Source organism: Ostrinia nubilalis, chromosome 18 (assembly GCF_963855985.1).
Source record: "Ostrinia nubilalis chromosome 18, ilOstNubi1.1, whole genome shotgun sequence".
Taxonomy (NCBI): Eukaryota; Metazoa; Arthropoda; class Insecta; order Lepidoptera; family Crambidae; genus Ostrinia; species Ostrinia nubilalis.
Window position 1 is genome coordinate 419,289 of NC_087105.1, and position 27,033 is coordinate 446,321.

General features: G+C 36.1%; 1 protein-coding gene across 1 annotated transcript in view; it reads left to right on the forward strand.

The window, feature by feature from the left end:
* The first annotated feature begins 23,554 nt into the window (after positions 1-23,554).
* The window catches only part of LOC135080453 (high affinity copper uptake protein 1-like), a 32,475-nt gene continuing 28,996 nt past the window's right edge, over positions 23,555-27,033 (forward strand). The window contains exon 1 of the mRNA XM_063975091.1: positions 23,555-23,684. The gene's annotated coding sequence lies outside the window, so the exon portion shown is untranslated. The remainder of the gene's footprint in view (positions 23,685-27,033) is intronic.

Sequence of the window (27,033 nt, forward strand, 5' to 3'; positions counted from 1 at the left end):
GACACAGGACTTCTCCGACATGGTGTCGGCTGCCTACTCCAGCGGACTCGCGGCGGCCCGGGCGAGGAGGAGCGCGGACTTGGCGGAAGAAGTATTAGAAGATAATCCAGAAGGAGACAAAGTGGAAGAAAAGAGAGCAATAACACCATCTGGAATTATATCCAATACAGCTACTTCTGTCGCGGCAGGTGCGGGTCTGGGTGCTACTTTTGGGCCCGTTGGCGCTATTGTAGGAGGTGGTCTTGGACTTCTCGGTTCATTTCTATTTAATACTGTCAGAGTTATAGAAACGGCTGTAGAAGAAGGAAAGTAAAAAACCCCAAATAGCATCTTTGGACCACCAGGACAAGCAATAAGCGATGGAACAGAAAATAATAATGGCTTTTTGTAGACAAACATGGACTATTTCTGGATGTGGAAAATCATATTAATTGAAAGTATTTTCGAATCATCATCTGAAGTAATGACTTTTCCAATGTAACCTTCAATAATAAAAATTATAGTCGTTTATGGTAGTTAGAAGAATTAACGGAATCCTGTCTCTAGGTCATACTTGGATTATTGACTCTCATAACTTTTAGAGATTTTTACTTTTATCGAACTTTCCATTATCATTTAGAATAATTAAAAAAAAAATTAATCAAAACTTATCGGTCGACATAAAGTAGAGTCGTACTAACAAGCATGCATCTACGAGTACCTACCTATGATATGCCAATCTGATAGAAATAATAGTAGGTATTTATAGCTTTTGTAGTATTGTATTGTATTGTTACAATTTGTAGTATTTTAAAGCATTTGTATAAGACTGCGGTAATTTGACCTCTCTTGCTTTAATAAATTGGACTTCTTGCCATCTCAGCTACTTTATGCCCAGTATTTCAATTTAAAATCCCTGATTAGAATAGTATTATTTAAAAAATTAAATTAAGTACTGATAACGGTTAGTTTTTTGCACATAAGCGTTTCTTTTTACACTCATTTGACCACAACTGTTAGGGATATATTAAGTCCGCTACAGAGCAATAAACACAGTGGTTGGTAGTAACATAATAAATATATTGGTATCAAAGCACACGTAGAATATTTACAATAGAGAGTTCGGCACAGCCATTACACAGCTAAAGACAACATCACATTTGAATATAAATGACAGTTCTATCATAGCGGTTCCAGCTAGCCAGCTCTACGTTATACAGCATGAAGGTGCTCATCAACAACAACAAACCATTAAAGAAGTGGTACAAATTATGAAAATGAGAACTGCGTAGGGATTGCAATCCGGTATCATTTTCAATCCGGCCAGATTTCACCGGATTGACGATAATCCTGCCGGATTGCAATGTTACTTAATTAGTGATTTTTAGTTTTGATAATAGTACATAAATAGAAAAATAAAATACGTAAGTATTTATTTTATGGGAAATAAAGTCACTTTTATTTATATTTTTCGGTATTAATTGTAATTTTTGGTAAGTACTATTTGTATTAATAAAATAATGAAAATTCTAAATAATAAAGTTAGTAATCCGTCTGACTCTCACTTATTGCTGTATGTAAGTATCTGAAAGTACTTAAGTAATAATACTATTAAACTCTTATTAATAATCTATACAGACTGCCTGAAGAAACGATCTAAGAAATAGTGTTGATTGTACTATCTCCTAACCTGCTTCTAATGTCACTACAAATATAACCTGCAGCAGAAAAGGCCCTTTCTGCCTCAACACTGGTTGGCCTAATCGCCATTAAGTACCTAACTGTAGATGAGCGATAAGTGCTTTCCTTTTATTGCTTCTACTTCATACGCAGTCATCTCTTTCCCTGTTCACGTTCGCGTATTTTTTTGCTTTACCGGATCCGCCACCGGATCCGGCGCCGACTCACCGGATCCGGTAGGTCCAAAAACACACCGGATCCGCCGGATTACCGGATCCGCCGGACCGGATTGCAATCCCTAGAACTGCGTTGTGTGTCTGTTGTAATGTGTGTGGCATGTTTTGGCTTAAAAGTCATTAAGTACTTAAATTACCCATTTAACTTCGATTTATTCCGTAGAGCTCTTTAATGAATTCACCCATCTTAACTCTCTTGATTTTAACGAATCTGATCATCACTCAGTAGTCAGTACCCAAAGTAAACATGTGTTTTTAAAGGCAATATGTTGCTGCCAAGCGATGTTGAAAATATTGCTGCGAAATATTCGTAATAATGGTCTAAGTAAGGTAATACTGGATCAAAATGTTTCCGAATCTGCGTGTACTATCATATAGGTATGTGTGTGTATTGCTTGCAACTTGCTGGGCAATGTGACAATATTTCCAATCTTTGAATTTCAACAATAAGGCGGTTATCACACTGCGCCGCGCTCCGGCGCGGAGCGCGTGATTTCTTATAAAAAATCACGCGCGCAGACGCGTTGTCAGTGTGAAGTGCCGCGCGTGTTTTCTATACAAACTGAAATACTTGCATAGGTACAATGATTAAATCTGTCGTCCCGCGCTCATTTATATTCGAGGTTTGTACGGAACCCTCGGTGTGCGTTCCTACTTGCACTTCACCGGTCTTTTTAATAAAAATTTTGTGACTATGATTTCTTACTTTGATTGAAACAAATGAGCTTCAAAGCAAGAATGAACAGCCATTGCACTAAACTCATACGCCTTTTTGGCTGATCCATTCGCATTTTTTGGCTGAGCTTGTTATCGAAAACAACCCCCACTTCATTTTTGGCCATAAAAACATAGATATTCCGATTCCGTAAGGCACAAAATGTTAATTATTGGTTTTTGTTAATCGTCATGATCGGTTCTACTTACTGTGTTAAAAGATATTTATGAATTCAGTTGCTCTTTATTATGTAAGTAGGCCTGGTTTTCACCTGTGTTGCCAGCTCCCTTAAACGCCCTAGAGCAATTCTAAGTATGCCACATTTTAAAGTCTAATTAGAGTCATCAAACGTTTCAGTCATTAATGATTAGGCTTTAAGGCGATTAGAGTCCTCAATGACCTTGGGCGTTTGACCTTCACGCCGCGCGAAACACCCGCGCACCCCGCACGAAAACTCCGATTTGACACCGATCAAAATTACACGGGCATAGGTAGATACAGAATAGAAGCTCTTTTTTCATGACATTACTGCCTATTATTTTAAACTTGAATTGATGAACCTTGATGTCGGTGTCATTTAGCTCAGGCGTAAAGGTATTTAATAAAAATAACACAATCCATGAACATTTTGTACGGGATATTTTTTATTTTATTTTATTTATTTTTTTCGTAAATTTTCTAATGTTTTTGTCGGTTCAGCCGTTCTCGAAATTTGAACATGTAATATGTAGGTAACTTCGGGTGGAATCTTGCAAGCTGAATTTGTTAGACCAACTTCCTGACGACAACTGTAGGTATTGGAACACATAGTAGTATTGTCTATGGTTTAAAAAAGCAAATGTTTCTTCTTTTGTCTATTGTCATTCTCTTTGTGTCACTTATAAAGAATAAACTGAAAATGTGTTTAATCTCGTCTTTTTATTAGTAATCCTTCAACAGCTGATTGAGTTAAAATTTTGGATATACATGTAATTCGGATGACAATGCAATATTGTGATGACATGGAGTCGATCTGATGATAGAGCTGGAATGCCAGTGGCCCCATAGCAACTCCGGGATTAAACGATTCCATCGAGTTTTGGCTCGTTTGATTTGTATTTATTTATTTATATAAATATAAGTAAGTAATATACTCAACGTCAAATAAATCGGACCTTCCGCGACGCAAACTTTAAAGATTTTCTTCTGACATAATCATGGTGCCCCAACAATGTTGGTGTTATTTGAAAGCCCAATAAATATCCTTAAAGAAAAACACATTTAATTTCTTAATAAATGATTAACATATAGGTACCATAAATGTGACTTGAAAAATGACCTCACTTTGGGCTCACCTGTGGGATCAATTAGACCAATTTTTATGTTTATAAAACCAAATAATGACTTCACGTGTCCTCTTTAACAGATGGATAGCGATTAATCCCAACTTAACAGTTTTATCGCCATAAAAGTTGGCTCAAGCGTAACTGCCTATTTTTTGAAGAAGTGTCTCTGGATCCTTCTAAAGACACATTTTTGGGGTAAAAACCTTTCCTTTAAGGCCGGGTAGCAGAGAAAATGGCGAAAATGAGGTTTTCATTTTTCATTTTTGAGGTACTAAACAGTAAAATTAAAGGCTTAGATTTTTATTGGGCATAGTTGAGGATATTTTCTAGGGCTATTAACGGATGGAAACACGATTTGATGAAGTTGACTCGATAGAATAAATTCCCAAAGTTACCTCTATTCGTTTTCTATTTATGGTTTTATTTTTAAAATAAGCGATTTGAGATTATAAATCTTTTACTAAACTAAAGTTCAGAAATAACTTGAGGGCTTTTAACGGATGAAATTTTTATATTGCGTCTTATTTAGTTACTATGTTAAAAAATGTGGAAAAAATCGTCCATGACGGCTTGGACAATCTCAATCAGTCGCGCGGTGGCGCTTACGGAGGACGGACGCGTGTCTGTTTTTTGGCCGTGACAGTTCGCGATTTGTCAATATTTTTGACAATGATGACTTTGATGAGTCACAGTATAATAATATCAGTGTTACTGGAGAAAGCTTAAATTTTTGATAATTAAGAATTATTATCAATTTTGTCTACCTATTGAAATTTAAATCGTTCGCATCCTTTTAAACGAAGACTCTACTCATGATACATAGTACATTCCTCAAATATGAGACAAATATAAAATGTAATTTTAACCAATGAGTTAAAATTACATTTTAATAGTACCTACATACAATCGTCTTACACTCTTTAGAAGAGCACACTGACACAAATAAATAATAAAAAATACTGTCTAAGGATTGTAGCTAAAGGTCTAAGCTGTAAGATAGAAGGATCTTCTAGCCAAAAAGATGGCAGATGCAGCAGATGTCAACGGATTTAAAACTGGAGTTCATAAATGACTCCTTGTAGACTGGAGTCTCTAGAGCGTCCCTTCCTCCACCATGCGTAAGAATTTTCACAAAAATACTGTCTAAGATCTGTAGCTAAAGGTCTAAGCTGCAAGATAGAAGAATCTTCTAGCCAAAAAGATGGCAGATGCAGCAGATGTCAACGGATTTAAAACTGGAGTTCATGTGACTCCTTGTAGACTTGAGTGTCTAGAGCGTCCCTTCCTCCACCATGCGTAAGAATTTTCGCAAAAATACTGTCTAAGGTCTGTAGCTAAAGGTCTAAGCCGTAAGATAGAAGAATCTTATAGCCAAAAACATGGCAGATGCAGCAGATGTCAACGGATTTAAAACTTGGAGTTCATGTGACTCCTTCTAGACTTGAGTCTCTAGAGCGTCCCTTCCTCTACCATGCGTAAAAGTTTTCCAAAAATACTGTCTGAGGTCTGTAATAAAAGTCTAAACTGCAAGATAGAAGAATCTTTTAGCCAAAAACATGGCAGATGCAGCATCGCACGTTCATAATCAAACTGTCACTATACAAAAAAGTCGATTTTTCAGGAAAAGCATTTGAAATGCTCAAATTTTAAAACCTTTGCAAAATGAGCAAAATGCTATTAAATGTTTTGTTTTTTGTTAAAGACCAGTAGTGGCTTATTTGGCTTTTACGGAAATATAATTATCTTTCAAATTATCATAATGGTTTATTTAATATTTAATTTTTTCTCTAAAAATAGTGTCACTTTTCCACTAAAATTGAGACAGTGACATTTTTAAATTAAAAACGTGTTAATGTTGTATTATTAATTCCGGTAGAAATGTCACTATTTTCATATAAATTTGACGATGAAAAATTAAAAAATGATTATTATTAAATAAAACTAACATAGAAAAATCAGTAAATTTAATGAACTTAAAACTTAATAATTTGGATTAAGTGGTACCAATGGTAACAGTAATAAATGTAAATTCTCGATCAGAAATAAATACGTTACACACATGAAATTACTATAAAATTACATCACATAAATAAATTTCTTAGAAAATAAGGTACTCTCTTGTTCAGGCAACCTTTAAGTTTAAACAACAAGACCTTGATGACCTCGATGAACTTGACGAACTAGATAGTGATTTTTCATGGGAAAAACGCTCAGAGAAGTAGGTTTAAATTCTGGATCATTATCCAGCGGCCATTACCTCTGCGAGCTATGTGCCCCGCCCACTGCCACTTGATTTTAGCTATTCTGCGAGCTATGTCGGTCACTTTGGTTCTCCTGTGGATCTCCTCATTTCTGATTCAATCACGTAGGGAAACTAACTAAGCATCGCACGCTCCATCACCTTTTGGGTGACCTCTCAGATTCATAAAATATCACAGGCAACACACACTGATCAAACTTTTGTCTTGAGGCACTGCGGTATTTCGGACGTTAGAATATCACGATTTCACGAAGCTTCCCGAACGCTGCCCAGCCGAGTTGGATTGACGATTGACCTCTTTCTCGAAGTTGGACCTGCGTAACTGGACTGTTTGTCCCAGGTCAGTAAACTTTCGAGTGTAGAGTCTCCAGATAAGTGGATACTACATGGACATTTGACATGTTTTTTGTCTTGTCCATATTCATTTTCACACTCATTCATCAGGCCCACTTGTTGAGAGGCTCTACTTAGGCCATCGAGCATTATGCCTAGATCTTCCACAGTCTCAGCCATGATTACGACATCGTCCGCAAATCGAAGGTGGATTATGTACTCGTTGATATTTATGCTGAATCCGCTCCAGTTCAGAAGCTTGAAAACATCTTCCAGGGCGGTGTTGAACAGTATCGGAGATATGACATCTCCCTGTCTCACCCCTTGCTGCAACTGGATGAGTTTCGAGTCCTGATCCTGGAGACGAATCGACATTGTGGCGTTTTCGTACAAGCCTTTCAACACTTCAATGTATCTATAGTCAATTTGGCACCGTTGGAGAGACTGTAGCACTGCTCAGATCTCGATCGAATCTAAGGCTTTTTCATAGTCCACAAACGCTAGACAAAGTAGTAATTACCTTGATAATTTCTTTGATTTTACTAGTGTTTGGATTGACTGGTGGCATTTTTTTACATAAAATTATAACTACTTAGTCTTTTAAAAATATTTCTTGTTGTTTTAATATTTCACTATTTGGATAAACACAATATTCTACGAAGTGATGAACAATCTTTTTAAAAATGTAAGAGAAATATTGTCACTTTTTGTTTTAAGGCGTTTTTCGTATTACTTTATTGTGACTTATCTTATGGTTTTGGAGTAAAAGCGTCTTTATGCTAAAAATGACGTTTTTCAACACAGAGTTTACATAACTATCACGGCGTGCCCGTCCAGATCCCGTCACTACTAAAAACGTGTCACTGTTACTCACAACAAATGCCGGTTTTCCCATTAAACTCCATAACGACACTAGTGATATCTGCCGAACTATTTGAGCTTTAAGCGTGGGATTTTTACAGCATGCACTTTTCGCGGAGCGCTGATAGATGACGATGTTAACTCAATTTCTCCCAATTTCGTATAGTGACGGTTTGATTATGAACGTGCGAATATCAACGGATTTAAGACTGGACTGGCACCACCTTGCAATGTCATCCTCTCATTGTTATCTGTAATGTAAATTATTTTTAAAATGTATTTAAAAAATAAAGTGTTCGTTTTATTATTTCAATAATCTGACCTCTCAACTCAACTACACTACACAAACACCTTTGTTCGCAACTGTACTGACGAAACCTCGATATTATACCGTTCATTTAAGATGGCAAGCTTTTTGCTGCGGTAATGCACTCCAGGTAACCGTGTGTGATGCTTATTGCTCATAGTGATTTTCGATACAGAGCCCCGTACATACGTTATACATAAATTATGGAAAGAAAACACCCAGACCAATACAAACAAATATGTATGCAATTTTAGTGTGATATTTTTATTTATTAATAAACAAAAAGACTGAACAAAATTGATGCGTGTACTGATTAATGTAATTAACCACATGCAAAGCTTTGTGAATTGCAACAACTATAATTTATTATCCAAGCTCTAAATAATCGCTACTACGAGTAACATAACTGATCATAAAATGTTTTTCCAATCGCTCAAGCTCCCGAGGATCTACCGATAGGTCGGGTGACGTAATCTTGAAATTCTTTTAGCCGGCGCGGAACTTCCGGAAGGTCGGGTGACGCCACGCCTCTTTGAACCGTGTTTACTTTGGCAGTTATATTCTATATAATTTAGTCTAATTATTTTACAAAGGCCTATATTCAGCAGTGGACGTCCTATGGATGAAATGATAATGGTGATGATGATGATTTTACAAATAGCTTTTGCCCGCGACTTCGTTCGTGTAGAAGTCGAAAAAGTTCTCATAGGATTTTTAAATGGTTTTTAACGTTATTATCTAAATGTTTGAATACTATTTGATCGTTTAAACACAGTGAATGATTCAATTACATAAATTTTTAAATATTATGAACAGTTCTGTAAATGTAATATTTAATTACTAAATTATGACCTAATGATACGTTTCACGGCTTCGCTCTCATGAATGTTAACGACCGTCAAAAGCACGTCGATAGATGGCGGTCACTAATTTAGACTTTGATTTGCTCGTTTAAACCCAGTGAATTATTCAATTACATAAAATATCTTTATTGATTAAATTTTAAAAATTATGAACAGTTCTATAATATTTAGTTCCTAATTAGGACTAATGATACGTTTCACGGCTTCGCCACAGCTTCACACACATGAATGTTTACGACCGTCAAAAGCACGTCGATAGATGGCGTTTTTAAAGATATTTCTCACCTCTTAACTATTTATTGAAATTTATTTTGTCACATATCGTCATAAATTGTAGCCTATATGTTAGCCTGGGTTATAAACAATAATACTGTAAAGTTTCAACAAAATCCGTTTATTAGTTTTTGCGTGAAAGAGGAACAAACATCCTGACATCCAGACAAAAAGGTTACAGTGAGCCAACCATAAAAGATAGACATATGCTGTTGCGGACTTTTTTGTAGAACTTTTAAAGGGGAAAATCCTATCATACATAATTTATGCGAAACTTTAACCGTTTACGCAGCGTCAGCTCTCAAAAGGAAAAAAATCACTGATTTGAAACATTCTTCATTGGTGCTCCGCTCCTAGTGGTCTTAGCGTGATGATATATAGCCTAAAGCCTTCAGGGATTAACGGACTATCCAACACAAAAATAATTTTTCAAATTGGTCCAGTAGTTCCTGAGATTAGCGCGTTCAACCAAATAAACAAACTGTGATTAATAAATTGCGCCACTACAAACCGTACCAACAGATGGCGCTGTTACGATCTTACTATAGAAAACTCCACCGCGCATACAATCCTGCATCGCGGTGACGGAGTTTTTTACCCTGCCCAGTATATATAGACAAACCAAGATTGTGCAGATTAGATGCACTAACACTTTAGCTTCCTTATGGTGGTTGAGCGTCACGTTCCACAACTTCAGCTTTATAATATTAGTATAGATTTATTCGATTCTAAAATATATTCCCAAAAATTTTGAAAGTTGTTTTAATTTGTATCACTTGGATATGATTTGTATTAGAAAGTACTGTGAGTGTGACGCTTGAACGGAAGGAAGTCAACCTAACCTAACCAACTGCGTATTTCTAAACTGCGTATTTCTATACTGTGTAGCCGCGAGAGCTCTTTGGCGCGCTGTCTTCGGCGAAGTATTGCGCGCGCAGATTTTGACAGCGCGTAATACCTACTTTAGCAGAAATACCAAGCCTTAATAAAATTAAGCTTAGAACTAGGCTTTCAAATGGTACCAATGTTGGTGGGAAGTGAGGATGCATACTTTTGAAAAGTGCTTGTTGCGGGAGGTGCGATTTATTTGATGCCGAGTGTATTATGTAAGTAAGCTACTTTAAAAATCACGAGTACCTACCTACTTCAATTCTCAAAGACAAACAGGGTCTGATGATGGAGCTGGAATGTGGCCGTAGGAATAGGCTAGTTTCTTAAAAAAACACTTTTAGTCCGTCAATTACTACACTATCAAAAAATATTGGACACGGGATATTTTTATTTGTCAACAAACAAGTAATTACGAAGTTATGATGCGATTAAATTCCGCGTGACGTCACAAATCACAACAATTTTAAGCACGCCTTAACGTCATGGGCCTCTTCTGAACTTTGGCGCGCTTTATCTCTTTAAATTTTCATAAGTTTAAAAAAGTGAAAAATAAATTTAAAGTATTTTTTTGGTAAGTTGACCGACGGACTAATTCAAACTCTTGCTTTAACCAGGAAACATCCCTATTCTTCGAAATTATTACGAGCTACATAACGAAAAATCTTTGCTACTACGCCGCAGCAAATTCCGCATCATAAATAAAAAAATAAATTAAAAGAAAAAACCTTTTTTTTAAAACAAGTTTTTGTATGCTAATAATTTTAGTTTCATGACATGCTCCCAAAACTCATCATCTTATAAGAGGATTTCAGTTTTTATCGACGAAACTTTTTAATTATTATAGCCTATAGGTACGTTTCATGGTTAGGTAGTTTAGGGAAGTTTATTTGCACTTAACATGAAAAATATGGTATCAATGTACTGTGTACCTATGCACCTTCAGTGGCAACAACAAGGTCTATTGAGTACCTATAGTCTACTAAAGGCATGAAATAAATTAATTTTCACCAAAAATTAAAACCAACTCCAAAACGAATCACCAAAAGGTAGGCTGTCACCAACTCCGAAAATATCAATCATGATTTATACGGGCATTTGTAATCAGTATCCACATTTTTTAATAAGCTCTATAGAACAATTTATCAATACCACTTTATCTTATTTTTTTTAACTGTGGTATTTTCGCGAAGAAACATATTGAAAATCTAATTCTAAATGGCCCATTTGCAACGAGCCTAAGTATGAAAAATATAAATTGTTTTCTTCACGTAAATCGATTAAGTTACTGATTCTGACTCGCTCCTAATTTGGATACTGATTGTCTAGTAAATAAATAACGGAATATATTTTCAACTTTTACTTATCTGGTGCCGTTTTTTTTGGAGTCGATTTTTTTACACTAGTAGATTCTATTTAGGTAGATAATAGCGTCCGAGCAGGCCTTAATTCAATCGTATCGTCTGACTGAACGTGCTCTATGAACAACTCTGACATAAAAACTATTGTCAAACAAAGACTAGGTTGCACCATCTTATTTTAAATTTGATAAAAGTTAAAAATCTGTCAAACTCCATACAAAAAAACACCGGTTATCGCCAAAGCTACGGTCAAAGTTAGGTCACGTCAGGTGGTGCAACTCAGCCAAAGAAAAATTTCATTTTAATCGCTAATGTCAGTTTGCAGCGAGTGACACAACCTCCCCGTCTGAAGGCCAGCGGCCGACTGCCGCCCGCACCCCGCGAAGGCCCCCTCAACAGCAAAACGTTCGGAATTTATCAAAAGTAAAATTTATGAATGAAAGTAATGTTCGATTGAAAAACGCAACGTGTCATTTAAAGATTAAAGAATTCCTAATCTATTCGTGTAAAAATCTTTTAAATTAACATAGCCGTTTTGGAGGAGTAGGGAATTTAAGTAAAAAATCGATGTCCCGTATTTATTTTTTTAATCCAAAACAAAGAGACGTAGCGAAAATTCAAACGTCACAAATGTAGTCCTTGAACTGTTGTATAACATATATTTTTTTCAACTATTTCTGTCCAGCAGTAAAAGAGGAGTAGGCTTTACAAAATGCCCATTTGACGCGGATTGAGGACTCTAATCGCCTTAAATGATGGCATATACCTACTTAGAATTGCTCTAGGGCCTTTGAGAGAGCTAGAGCTACACAGAAGTCTGGTTTTGTGTCACTAAGTGATACTGCGGACTGCATTATGAACAGGGAAACAATTTTTATCGTGACCAGTCGCTTCTCTTCCGTCCCGTACTGCTGGACATCCATAGAGCATAAAGACCGCCACCAAGGATTTCGGTAACGACCGGTCCTGCGCGCCGGCATCCAGGTACTTCCCGCGACCTTCGCCAGATCGTCGGTCTATCTAGTGGAGGACCTGCCCACACTATGTTTCCGGCCCGTTCCCTATAATAGCTGAAAAAACAACCCTCACACGATCGGAACTATTCTCACCTCTCGTTCTCACTACTGCAACTCCTGTGTAGCCAGGATCTACAGCTTGACCGCCATAAAAACCCAACCAATGAAGATCAAGTTTGTCCCGGGGGAAAGTTAAACTGTCATTGGACCCGCAACGAAATTAATCAGAAGAACATAGGAGGCGTTCGAAACACTAATGGAGTCTAACACTGCCCTTTAGAAACAACTGGATGTTTACTTAGAAAATTGATAGAGATTTATTTAACTAATGTTCAGCGATACATCCACTATGCGATGTACGAAATGCGTACAGTAGGTATGATTCCCAATTTTTTAAACGACAACGTCTTCATTTTACTTACTGGCAGTGAGAAAGATAAGGCAATTAACTGACATTGAAACGGCAAGGCTAGTATATTTTAGCTATTTTCATAGTTGTCGGGCTCAGCCGCGGACATTGAAACTGTGTTTGTTCTGCAGAAGAGAGCAGTGCGGGCCATTTATAACCTTGGACCCCGATTTTCCTTGAAAGATTTTTTTAAGGAATTTAACATACTGACAGTAGCTTCACAGTTCATTTATGAAAACCTTTTTTAGGTCCGCAAAAATATAGAACAATTATTCACGAAAAAGAGCGATTTGCATAACTTTAATACAAGAAACAAAAATAAACTTGCCGTTCCAAATTTCAGATTGCATAAGATTGTAATTCATTTATGGGAAAATGTATTAAATTCTTTAATAAATTACCACAAACTGTTCTAGAACTACCCATTCATAAATTCAAAGCACATATTAAAAGTACCTTAATGAAAAAGGGCTACTATAAAGTCGATGATTATTTAAAAGATAAAAATGTTTGGGATACGTTACTGCCTAGCTCGCATAAATATTTATAACTTTGTACATTTTAAAGCATGTAAACCTTTGAAAAAGAGGCTGACAATAGTGACTGAGTTTCTTGCGCTGCTTCTTCTCAGCACTGGCCCATTTATTGTCCTGAAGCAGTGGTAGGGTTAATACTGGGACGTGTAAAAGTGCTTTTTTTAAGCCTATTTACAGAAATAAATGAGTTTTAATGAGTTTTTTACTAACAACTTCCATTAATTGTAAGTAAACACTAATCGTTTTGTGAAAACATTAGAGGGTGGAATGAAGGAATGATGGTTTCTATCGTGCGACAGTTTGTTATTTATTTATTTATTAGATTAAATACTTATTGAAAGAAGGAATGACTCATTAAGTACTTTCTGTCTTTTGTCCGCTTGTACTCGTAGTACAGGTTTTTTTTTGTTTCTGTACCACTAGAGTTTTCATGAATAATTATAATGAAATTCATACATTTAATTGCGTAATTTGTTAGTTTTGTAATTCTTCTGTACGAGTAGGTACGTAACGTCAAATAAATGTTTTTCTATTCTATTCTAAAAATTGTAAAACAGAAAGTAGGAAATAATGAATACTCATGTATATGTAGATTGGTACAAATGTAGGTGATTGACACCACATTTTTTAATGACAGTACGAGTATGGTAGATTGAATTGATGAATAGGTAAACTGGAAACTTTCTTAATATTACATTTTGTACATTATGTTCTTAAACAATTTCAATACCGGTGCAAAAATGAGCCAGAGAGCCAACGAGATTGTAAAAGCAAAAAATACACAGAAATTCTTAGTCTCTTATTTATTTACGAATATCACTTTATTATCTACCTTAACTATAAAATTTAAAAATAGACATCCAATTATATTTAAGTTTATTAAAATATACAAAAAATGCTTATAAATTACACGTTTTAAATAACCCTACTGCCTTGGAACAATATTGGGACCTAATCTGAATCACATTTGTTATAATATTATTTTAGTAATAATATTTGTGGTATGGTGAGCTTAATACTCACATAATACTGGATACTTTATCATAATAATTCTGCTTATTAACTATTAAGTAATACACTTTCCCCCAAACAAATTGGACAAAAAGCAAGTATTGTAAAATTATATCTGTCAACTCAATTTCAATATCCAGGCCATCCAGGGTCCATTGGAGTGATCTCAAGTCCTTTAAAAATCGAATTTAACAGTTCACCTTATACCATAATTCCTGTTTTGATACCTTTTTTTGAGGTATCGAGAAACAACGTTTCCAGATTTCACATTCTTGCCACGTCTGCAAGTATTTAGGCGGCTTCAGTAATTTACAAGATTTACAAGGCATCAAAAATCTCTCTTTTTTGACGTGGATAATTCTCGATGTCAATTATTTCAACTATTTCAGTCACATATACTGGCGTCGAGTCTGTGGAGTTCGCGTCTCCATCGGCAATAGTCACGTTAGGGAAGAATTCTTCCTGTATAACTACTAGGGATTCCGGTTCTTCAGAGGAGTCGTTTTTGCTGTTATCTTCAGGGGTTTCCCCTAAATTGCCTTTTGTATCGCTTGCTTTTTCAGTGTTGGTTTGCATACTTGCTTGAATAATGATAACTCCAACAATACAAAACAAAGTTAATTTCACCATCTTTACCACTTGTCTTGATTCCTCGTTTCTTGAAACTGTTGTAGATACTGTGAGAGCCACGTTTAACGAATGATGAGAAGCAAGAAAATTATACCTTTTATATTTTACTAACGAAACAAAAAAGTTAAATAATGCAGAAATATATTTAACATTTGGAAACCGATCAATCAATCAAGTTATAAGTAAAAAAATCAAATATCTACTCTTTGCACTGTCATTCGGTCACATTGATTACAATACAATATTACTGATCAAACCTTGTACTTAGTATATCACAATACATATTTGGACTTTTATGACTTCATTGTTAGATTTTTTTACTTTAAATCGTGTAAAATTTACACATCCAAGGTGAACACTTTGGTTGTCGTAATAAATGTTATTTTGTAACAAAATGTACAGGATATAATTTAGAAGTACGCAACGTTTTCTCAATCTGAAACAAGGTAATAAAACTGAAAAGAAAAGATTGTGAAAAACAAAAATAATTTGATAACAATTTATTTTATTTATTTATTTATTTATTTTAAGGACAGCCAACAAAGCATACACCTTATCTAATATAACCTTAATACATCAAACATCATGTGGTGTTGCCTTACTTAAAGGCTGCCACGGCATGCAAATAAGTGTACTACCTACTAATAGAAGGCAAACACAATTTCAATTTTCTTTTCTCTTTTACATAAATCATGTTTAGAGTCTACAGTTCGTTTCGGATACATAGTCCAATCTTTAGACTATTTATCCGAAACGAACAAGTCATGCAATACAGCTTTAAATTTACGAGGTGAATATGATATTATGTCGATGTTCCCAGAAGATGACCGTGACAGGCGGCTAAACTGCGATTGGATTCTATTGATTGTCGAAAAATGGCCCAAGTTAGTCCTAAACTCTTTTGCTCGGAAAGCCATATACCTAGACGGTCTAGCCAGTTTGTAAGGAGTGTTAAAATTAACCTGAGACAGTAGATCCCGGCAGTCGATTTGCCCATTAATAATTTTGTACAAAAAAAGGTGGTCATAAATTATTCTGCGATTGTCTAAACTATTTAAATTAAAGTATTTCAGTCTGGACTCATATGTAGGAAGGCGCTTTGCCAATCCACATTGATAAGATAGGTGCCAGAGGAATCTTTTTTGAATAGCCTCTAAACGACGCTTATGCACCTCATAATAAGGGGTCCATATTACACTGCAATACTCTAAACCAGAACGCACTAATGAATTATATATTTTTATTTTACTGCCAATTTTTTTGAAGTCCTTACAATTTCGCAATATAAAGCCTAAGAGTTTAAAACTTTTTTTAACTATCTTATCAACGTGGATATGGAAACGGAGCCTATTGTCTATATGGACTCCGAGGTCTCGAATAACTTCAACTTCTTTAATAACTTTGCTATTGATGGTAAACGACTTGTAGTATGGGGACTTTTTTCTAGAAAAATGTATAAAGTAACATTTATCCACATTAAGTTTCATGTTATTGGAATCACACCAAGATGAGAACCGATTTAAGTCTTGTTGAAGTAGAATCTGGTCATTGTCGTTCTTCTGTCGTTTAACTATTTTAAGATCGTCTGCGTATAAGTAAATTTGACAATGAAGAAAACAGGCTGCGACGTCGTTAACGAATATATTGAAAAACAATGGACCCAGATGCGAGCCCTGCGGGACGCCCGACGACGTCTTAAACGCATCTGATGTAAAACCATTCACAACCACCCTCGAGGACCGCTTAACCAGGTAAGATGCACACCATTTAAGCAAGCTGCCACCAATTCCGCAGTGGTGAAGCTTGGATATTAGAATTTGATGGTCCACCCTGTCAAATGCCTTACTAAAGTCAGTATAAATGACGTCAACAGGCGTACTACAATGAATTAATATTTAACATAGAATATTACAGAATTGTCTTCTATTAAGCTGCCATCTAAAATACTATTCAGTCTCGTTTAAGTTTTAGTAGAAACACACATAACAAAAAATCTTCTACTCTATTCGGTATCGATGGGCAGGTTCTATATTCACGCATACATAGGTAGAGACACCTTTATGCAAAATCGCAGATTTGACTATTGTACATATAAGAATATGTTTTTGATGATAATTATTATTGCCACAGCATAAGATAATATAATATTATGCCAGATAGGTAGGAAAATCCTCCTTGGCTCCATCAGGAGAGGTCTCACAAGCATCAAGCTGATATCGTTATACCAAAACAGACATAGTGACGGTTGTCATAACGACAGATCTAATAACAGGTATTTAATGACAGTTATTTAATTTGATTTATAACATCAGTCTATACAAAAGAAATAGGATTAAAACTTGATTAAAGTTGTTAATACAAGTAGCACGTTTTGTTCACAATTCGCCAATAGGGATAAGACAATCACATGATTACAGCTATCGCCTTATTAAAGACTTCTTATTGATAAGAGATACCGAATGTCGTTGTCTCTTGGGTAGTGAACCGCTACTGATTTGTAATTCAAGAACTTATGATTTCCCTTATCTATTTAAAGGACTTAAGAACACGTAGGCAATCGTGAAAGCCTTTTTGCGCACGGTTCTAGAGCCGTGTGCAAGACTATTAAGTAGAAGTCATTATTTAATTAATTTAATTGGGCAGTGTCAATTTATTATTTAAATGAGTGTCGTTTACATACTTTTAAATACTACTCGTATTATAATGTCCTTCTCAATGAACGGCACCGACGTTGGAAACTGCAATTGCAACTTGAACAACTTTTTAATGACAAAATTTCAGCTACAGCGGAATATTGAATTAAACAATTAAAATTTTTTTTCTTTTTTTTTTTTTTGCGCTGGCATCCCTAGCTGTCAGACGCGTAATTTTAACGGGGTCAAATTTTTAATGTTAATTTACTATAATTTCGTGTAATATTGTGATAAAATTTACTGAAATCAATTGTTTATCGTATAAATAATGTATACGAGTGTTATCCGACGAAAATATTTAATATTTAAGACAAAAAAGTGAAGACAAAGTTTCGTCAGCTGTCAACGAAAAATCTTCATAAATTCAAATTTACGGAACAAATTAACAGGGGAGTATTGTTTTTATTCATTAATTAACTAAGAAATATTGAAAACCCACGTGACACCCTGTGACTCGCACTTCTCTTTTAAACATATTACTCCATTAGATATCACTAAAACTTTTAATCTTTTAAACGTAAAGAGTACAACTGATATCTGGGGCATCTCTGTCAAGATAGTCAAACACATTATTGATATAATTTCCCCACAGTTAGCGATAATATTCAATAATTGCATAGAGAAGGGAATCTTCCCCGACCTCATGAAACATAGTAGACTAATGCCATTATTTAAGTCTGGTAGCAAAACCGACCCTGGCAATTATAGACCCATTTCTATCTTGCCCGCTCTGAGCAAGATTTTTGAAAAAATCATACAGGAGCAACTTATGATTCACTTTGGCTCTAATAAACTATTTCATAGTGAACAATATGGTTTCACCAAGGGTCGTTCCACCACCGATGCTGGGGTTGCACTACTTAAACATATCTTCGAGGCTTGGGAGAATTCTCAAAATGCACTAGGGGTCTTCTGTGATCTCTCAAAAGCTTTTGACTGCGTAGAACATCAAACGCTAACTCGCAAACTGCACTATTATGGGGTAAAGGACTCGGCTTTGGATTTAATACAATCCTATTTAAACTTTAGAGTTCAAAAAGTTGACATAAATGGTGTTTTGTCTTCTGGGTCACCTGTGAAAATGGGAGTTCCGCAGGGGTCCATTCTGGGTCCATTCTTGTTTCTTATATACATTAATGATCTACCATATTTTGTTAAGGACTCTTGCGAAATCGTGTTATTTGCTGATGACACGTCTTTGATTTTTAATATCGACAGAAGTAAAAATAACTTTGACGATGTAAATAATGCACTAACAAGAGTTTTAAGTTGGTTCACTACAAATAATTTACAACTCAATGCAAAGAAAACAAAATGTATAAAATTCTCTTTGCCTAACGTAAAAACGTAAAAACAGTTAGTACTCAAATAGAACTTAATAATAATGCAATCGATCTGGTAGACTCTACTGTATTTCTGGGAATTACCCTGGATTCAAAACTCCAGTGGGGCCCCCATATAGAAACTCTGGCGGGAAAGCTCAGCTCAGCGGCTTTTGCAATAAAAAGGATACGGTCATTAACCGATGTTTCAACAGCTCGCTTAGTCTACTTTAGCTACTTTCATAGCCTAATGTCATATGGAATCATGCTATGGGACAAAGCTGCAGATTTTGAAACAATATTTATTTTGCAAAAACGTGCGATAAGATACTTGTATAAAATGAAAGCAAGAGCATCCCTTAGAGAATTGTTTAAAGAAATTGGCATTCTCACGGCCGCTTCACAATACATCTTAAACTGTATTCTATTTATTCAAAAAAATATTACTGAATTCAAAAAGAAAAGTGATATTCACCAAATTAACACTAGAAATAAAAATAAATTGGCTATACCCGCTTTTAGACTTAATAAAGTGTTTGCCTCTTTTATGGGACAAGGTATCCATTTTTATAACAAAGTCCCTGATAAATATAAAGAGCTACCGTATAATAAATTTAAAGATATAGTTAAAGATCACATGCTTAAAAAAGCCTATTATACAACTCGAGATTTTCTTAATGATAAGTCATCCTGGGAGTAGGATTATGGTCCTCTCATGCTCGCACTAAAAATAATTAAAATGAAAAGTAATGTATAAACTCATAATAATTTCCCAAATGTTATAGTGTCATGCTTCTCAATCTGGACTGTTACTTAGCTTTATTATTAGTTTTTTATTTTAAAGAGATAACTTGGAATTGTCATTCTCACTAAAATGTCTCTGGGGTGGTGGCGTAGTGAGGCGGGTCGTTACATTCCCTCTAATATGGTCGAGTGAAGCGATGGCTGGTTCACTCGTCATGTCTGTGAACAGGCGCTGCTTTCGGGGACTGGTCAATCCAAGTTATTCAAATTTATGTATGCGAGTCATTTCTACTAGTATCTTAATATGTAAGTCTAGATATTAGCACGTCACTACCTTGTTTAATATACCACGCAATCTTGTATACCCATTCTCATAAGATGCAACATGATACAAGAATGCATGGTAAATTCAGTGAACTGCTCCTGAATCGAATGTACCTACTACTACTATTTCTATTTATTTATATTAACCGGCAGACAGTGGTGACTGAGTTTGTTGCGGCGCTTCTTCTCAGCACTTGCCAAATGTTGGTCTCGAAGCGCTGGTAGGGTAAAAAGATTATGAGACATGTAGAGGCTCCTTAAGAGCAAAATGACGATTTGTAAGAACTATTTATTAGTCCAAACAAATAAAGAAATTTTGACTTTGACTTTGACTTTGAACACTGTGGCAACTTATCGAAATACATTAGGCATTATTTTGTATAGTTTGTTGTGCAGTCAACTGTACAATATTATACAGGTTGTTCAGAAGAGGGTTAGTCAAACACGTTGGGTTTGTAGGTAGAGTCATTTTGAGAATACAAATTCGGCCATATTTTGATCCTATGAATTTGAATCAATCAAAATGTCTCTACCTATACGCCCAACGTGTTTCTTTAACACCCTGTATATCTTTATTGTTACATTCGAATCGTCAACCGCTTATTAATAATAATTGGTGTCCGTCGCTCCCGCTGTCTTATCATTGGACATTGGAGTCTTCAATTCTGAAAGCCTCTCGGCACGCGACACTAGTGCCGTGTGAACTACACTTAAGTAGACAAGCTTCCTAGTAATTGTAATCTACTTACTTATGATAGGTACCAACATAGTATATTGTACATAATGTGTACCTACTTGATGTAAGTTTCAGCGTTTAATACCACCGAAGACAGATATCCACGTAATAGTTTTGCTTTAGTATACGATATTATAATCTATCTACAAAAAAGCATATGAAGAGCAGCAGAGAAAGTGTAGATACAGTACATTACTACTTATAGTTATGAAGAAGATTCAGGGTCTAAATCTTAGACTCTCTACAATTACGGAATATATGCAGACAAAGTCAAAGTTTTCACATACACCATGTGCGTTCTATGGCATTATGCCTATACATAAAATCTTGCACTCTAATACCGCTTTTTTGTGTCTCTACAGCAGTTCCTGGCTTCGCCTTAACAGCTTTGCGCACGGCACCAACGCTTCTTATCTTGAACTCCAATATCAATTTATCAGTGATATAATATTCGCCGCGCGAGCGCACGTCACTGTTGCCACCAACGGCAATCATGGGACGCACAAGCGTGCTTGGCCAGATTGTGAAATTGCTTGAAAAGGATGCAATAGCACTTTTTTGCACAAGGGAAAATAAAAAATAAGCTCAAAATAATGCTATTCGAAAATATTATGGAAAAGAAATAATAGCTTATTTTATTAAGCTTTTCGTTTCAAAACTGTTCCTAAACTTATCGTATTTAAGCTCCTATGAATACAAACTTTTCCGCAACTCGCTCAGAATTTACGAGGGCTTGCTTATTCTGCCGGAAAACTCTACAAATCCAGTTCCTTACTCCAGCTTCAATCAAATAACAAAAGTAAGAAATAGGTATCTAAAAAGATTCTTTCATGTTGCACGTAATACTTACATAATACATAAAAATCAGAAAATTTTGTAAGTCAACCTTACGGCCATGAAGAAAAACTACGCAATGTAGGTATACCTAAAGCAAAACAGAAGAATGAGTGCAGATGCCGCGAGGTACGGTAGCCGGACGTGGCTCTTGCTCGTATTTATAAGAGCGTTGATTCATTGATTATTACAACAAATCAAATCAAATATCAAATAATTTATTGTGCATAAATTTGGGTACATTACATTTGCAGTAGTAATTGCAATAATAAAGTTAGATCGCCAAATCCTACCATTACAGCTGTATACACATCATCATCATCAACAGCCCTTTACAGTCCACTGCTGGACTATGAGCCTCCTTCACAATAGTGGAGGGTTTTGCCATAATCTCCACGCTTGGCAGGCGGGTTGGAGATCGCAGTTTAAAAAATTGATGTTTTTCAGAGAGCGCTGCTGCCCATTCTCTGTTTGATGTGTAGTCCCTAAGTCGCCTCTTACGACACCCGCGGGAAGAGTAGGGGTTGGTGACAAATGTATTCTACTCTGCCGTCACCACACGGCTTAGCTGTATACAGCTTGCACAGCTGTATACACATTTCTCTTAAAATAAAATTAAAAAACTATTCCTTATGCTCCATAAAATCTTTCAAACTATAGAAACAATTTTTCAATAACCACAATTTAGTGAGCCTCTTAAACGAATTTAAACTTAATTCATCATCAGATTTTACAGATACAACTCTGCTAACCCTTCTTAAAGCATACACAAATTTGTTAACTCTTGTGCACAGGTCATCAATATGAGTCTTCCAGTTACAATGGCAATCAACATTCATACCTAGGAATTTTATTTGTGTAACTTCTTCTATGGGGTCATCATTAACTGTAACATTCAAAGACTGTGAGTTACCTCTTACTGTCCGGAACTGTATGTATTTTGTTTTGCCAGCGTTCAATTTTAAATTATTACATTTGAGCCATGCTATGGCCTGAGATAATATGTTATTCACCTAAATGTTATATGTGGCAATGTCTTTACGTTCAATAATAAGGGTGGTGTCATCTGCAAACAAGATACATTCCTGCGATACATGTTTAGGCAAATCGTTAATATAAAGCAAAAAAAGAAGTGGCCCCAGTATGCTGCCCTGGGGAACACCGAATTTATTATTAACATAAGAAGATCTATATGGCAAAACTGTTTTTGATTGCGAACAATACCTTTTGATTTCCACACACTGTGTTCTGTCACTCAAGTATGATTTTATCAATTCAAACGCTGGACCTCGTATACCATATTTGGATAATTTTGCTAGGAGACGTTTTTGTGACACACGAAATCGAAAGCTTTACTCATATCCATGAATATCACCGTGATGGGTATCTTTTGGTCCATGCAAGTCATTATATGTCGAATCAAATTAAATGCAGCCAATGAAGTACTTCTTATACGTACTATTCCTACCTTTTCTAAACCCATTTTGCTTCTCTGTAATGATATTGTATTTTTCAAAGAATTTATTTATTTAACCTCCTGTAAATTATCTTTTCAATTATCTTTGAGAATATTGGTATCAAGGTAACCGGCCTATAATTATCTATTTTACATTTTTCACCTTTTTTGAATAGGGGTTTTACGATAGATTTTTTCAATTTTTCTGGGAATTTTCCTTGCACCAAGCATAAATTGACTACATATAGTAATGGAAATACCTACCTAATGGCAATTCCATTCATTATTTTGGTAACCAAGTATCATCTAAGAATCAGAAATATTTCTTCTCTCTTGCTTTTTTTTTAGTTGGTAGTTGGTACATAACAGGCTGAAAAGGATTACCTATTAGGTCTCTACATAATTTACACAATTAAAGCAATTTACGACCCTACACTGTTTTGTACGATGCGATACGAATGCGTATTTACTGGTGGAGCGTGCGTAAAAGCCTATATTGGTTTTTGGATATGTCAAACTGCCCTCCTAAAGCACAGAATCGATTTTCGAAAAAGTAAGTGGCCTATTCATGCCTTCAATCTGTGAGAACTACAAAGCCCTGTTTATAAACTTGCTGTTAGCTTTTCTATTTATTGCACACGGAAAATTTGCGCACGTCTCTTGAAAGCCCAACACAGGAGATTAGACGCAGCGCCGGCGCCGGCGCACCAGTCGACACGCTTTAGACCAAAACATGCGTTCGCGCGCGATATCACGACAACCAACACGACGTCTTACGAGTGAAGTGAGGTATATTCTTACAAACTTACAAGAAAACAGTGAAAATGTATGTGGTTCTGGAACTAGCGATAAATGTGAAATGAAGTCTTAATTGAATAGAATGACGTCACAGGTAAGAGAAACACTGTCTCTACCTGTTAAATACCAAACGATTTTTGATGTGCTCAGGTATCTGAAAATCTATGGCAATTATTGAAACCTTAACAGTAATTAGAATTAAAAGATAGAGCAAAGCTACTGAGCTCATCCTTAGAGGTCAAGCAAAAAGACAAGAGTCAACTTATCCAACTAATAGGTCAATTCAAGTCATGAGGGCTCATTACAAAATTTCCCACAAAAATACACGTCCCACTTTTGGAATCGACCTCCGTTGGCAAGCAGTAAGCAAAAATTAGTACAACAAACTACTTGCTGTCGCTTTTTGTGTGTCGCAAACTACCAACTCCTAAACTTGGCGTCATCTGAAGTCACAGGAAAATTTACACAATTCACACTAATTGATTAGGTTCCTCGTGTAAATAGATACGCAAGTTATATTTAATCAGAATGTCAGATAAGCGAACAAAGTCAATGTTGTAGAGTCCGCAATAAATCTTAATCAAGATGCATCGATGCTTTATACGTTATCTGCTAAGCAATGTGGAGATTTATTAGTATTTACTATTAATTACTATCTGATAAAGGGAGACAAGGGATGCATTGAAACATTAAATTATCATTAGTCAACATCTATCGTGATTATCTTTAATGAGTCTCTTATCAGCCGAATACATTACATTTTTTTTAGAAAATATAAAACTGTGTAGAGCACAGCAATACTGCACGCATTTTTTCGTATTTGAAGGACAGGGAACAAATAAACATTTGAACAATTTAAATCTTTTTATCAACGTTTTGATTTGTTGTATCATGCGCCCTCTTAACTATCGGGGGCAGAATAAGTAGAGTTGTCCTGAATTATACACAACCAAAAATACCAAAACAAAAGGTCTATTCCACTTTGATCACCTGGATTTGATAACCCAGGTGGTAAAAGTGGACTCTAGGCGACACTTTGGTGTCCTTGGATCACCCATGGATAAGATCACCTAGGTGATCAAAGTGGACTTCTTATCCATGGGTGATCAGAGTCTGGAGAGAGCCTGGATTCCACTTTGATCACCAAAATAGATCAAACAAAATAAGTTACTGCTTATTTGATAGGTAGAGTTTGTTACCCTAACTACAACCTTACCTTCCTTGCCCTGTAGTTTTTATCGAAAATTGAAAGTCGCTTTCTGCACACACGCGGTCTTCAGCGAGCTTCAGCTGGTGTTATATTTGTTTAGGTTACTGAAAATAAGTTTTAGTAATCGACTTGCCTGCTGATTTTTTTGTATGAGACGAGAAAGAATTTGAAATTAGTAAAAAATTATACATAACGCACTGACTATATAAAGTAAACTTCCTGTATTTTCCTAAATAATTGTAGGTACTCAAAAATTAGAAAACAAACAATTACCTATATGTTTATTGTTAAATGTTAGGTGCGTTAATGTAAATACTCGAAAAAACGTCGTACATAGAATATTTAAACGTCGCGACATGTTTCGTAGTAGCTAGCTATTTTTGCTACGGGTTTTCCGTAGACAGATGATCTAAGCACATTAAATTACAGGTATAATGATCTTAGTATATCTAAGCACATTAAATTACAGGTACAATGACCTGCTCAAACCCGGTACCTTTGGGTACGCAGATGACACGACAGTGACAGCCAAATATATATCCAACGCAAAAGCCGACAGGCGTGAGGTCGAGTCTTGTCGTGAGTCCCTAATTGAACGCTTAAATTTGGCCCTTCAGGATGTCTCTGATTGGGGCGATGCCAACCTGGTCCAATTTAACGCGTCAAAAACACAGGCGTGTCTGTTCTCCGCCAAACGAAGTCCATTTCTTATGGCTCCAACATTCCGAGGTGTGCCTGTCAAAATCACCGAGCGACTGCAACTCTTGGGCATTGAAATGTCCAGCAAGCTGAACTTTGGCGAGTACATCGAATCCATAGCGAAAACTGCTGCCAAAAAGCTTGGTATCCTCTCGAGGGCAAGGCAGTACTTCTCCAAGAAGCAAAGGCTGCAGCTTTATAAAGCACAGATCCGACCTTGCATGGAGTACTGCTGCCACCTCTGGGACGGCTCTGCCAAGAAACATTTGGCTGCTTTGGATTCGGTGGAAAGGCGTGCCAGAAGACTTATCGACAGCCCTACCCTTGTTGAAGCGGCGCTCCAGGAACTTGACCATCGCCGTAAGGTAGCATCCCTATCGGTTTTCTACAGGCTACACTTCGGAGAATGTGCGAAAGAATTACATGAATTAATTCCACCAGCCCCCTTCCATCATCGGGGAACCAGACGCAGGTTAGCGTACCATCCCTATATTGTTGACATTCCACCAGCTCGCACTAAGCGTTTCGATGACTCTTTTATAATGCGAACAGCTAGGGACTGGAATTCGTTGCCTGCTGCTGTCTTTCCCGAAAACTATAATCCGGGCCTTTTCAAGGCGAGAGTGAATAGGCACTTACAGGGCAGATATGTACCATCCTAGACCGCATCCCACTTAACATCAGGTGCGATTGTGGTCAAATACCTGCCTTGTTATGCATAAAAAAAAAAAAAAAAAAAAAAGTAACTGCTGCATGTTCGATAAACAGTGCACGTATTGAAATTCATTTTAAAAGCAACGTGTATGCAAAAATATGCATCGCGTGTAGCCGAAATAATTCCAAGGCCATTGGTTATCCCACAATTGGCAAAAATACGCACGTAAATACTTTAGTTATTGCAGATCAATTAAAACGTATCTACCTACATAATTTATCAAATTATGTATCGGGAAAAAATTGACACAATCTAATTATTATTCAATGAGATAAAGTAGTAGTTTCTAATATTGTTTAGGTAACTCAAATTTTCTTCAAAATTTAAACGCACCCCTACGTGTTATACATCAAATTGTGCGTAATATTTTTAGTAAACACCCTCGTGACGTTTGACACGCGAAAAATCGATTTTCGTGGAAATTTTCGACTTTTCAAATTTTTAATATTGACTTAGAATATTTTCATACAAAAATTTACAACTTTGGTATTTTTGGTCCGTTTTTCAAAATTTTTTCGCTTTAATAGACTCACCCCTTTCGGCTTAGCACTCCCCTGACGTTCGATTGATATCGTTCCATACTAGAACTTGCTTTTTTGGCGGATTTTAGGTTTTCGGAAACGGTTTTTGGACGTCTTTTTCAAAATTTTTCAGGGCGACCCCAGGCGTTGACCGTCTTATTTTGTCCGTCTCGACGAGCCCTATCCGTGGACACCTCATTTGTTGCGATCCGACGCATACAAATCGAAAAATTTGCCCGCCCACCCACCCTTTGGTCATTTACTAGGTAGACTTTTTGGATTTGACCAAAAATTATTA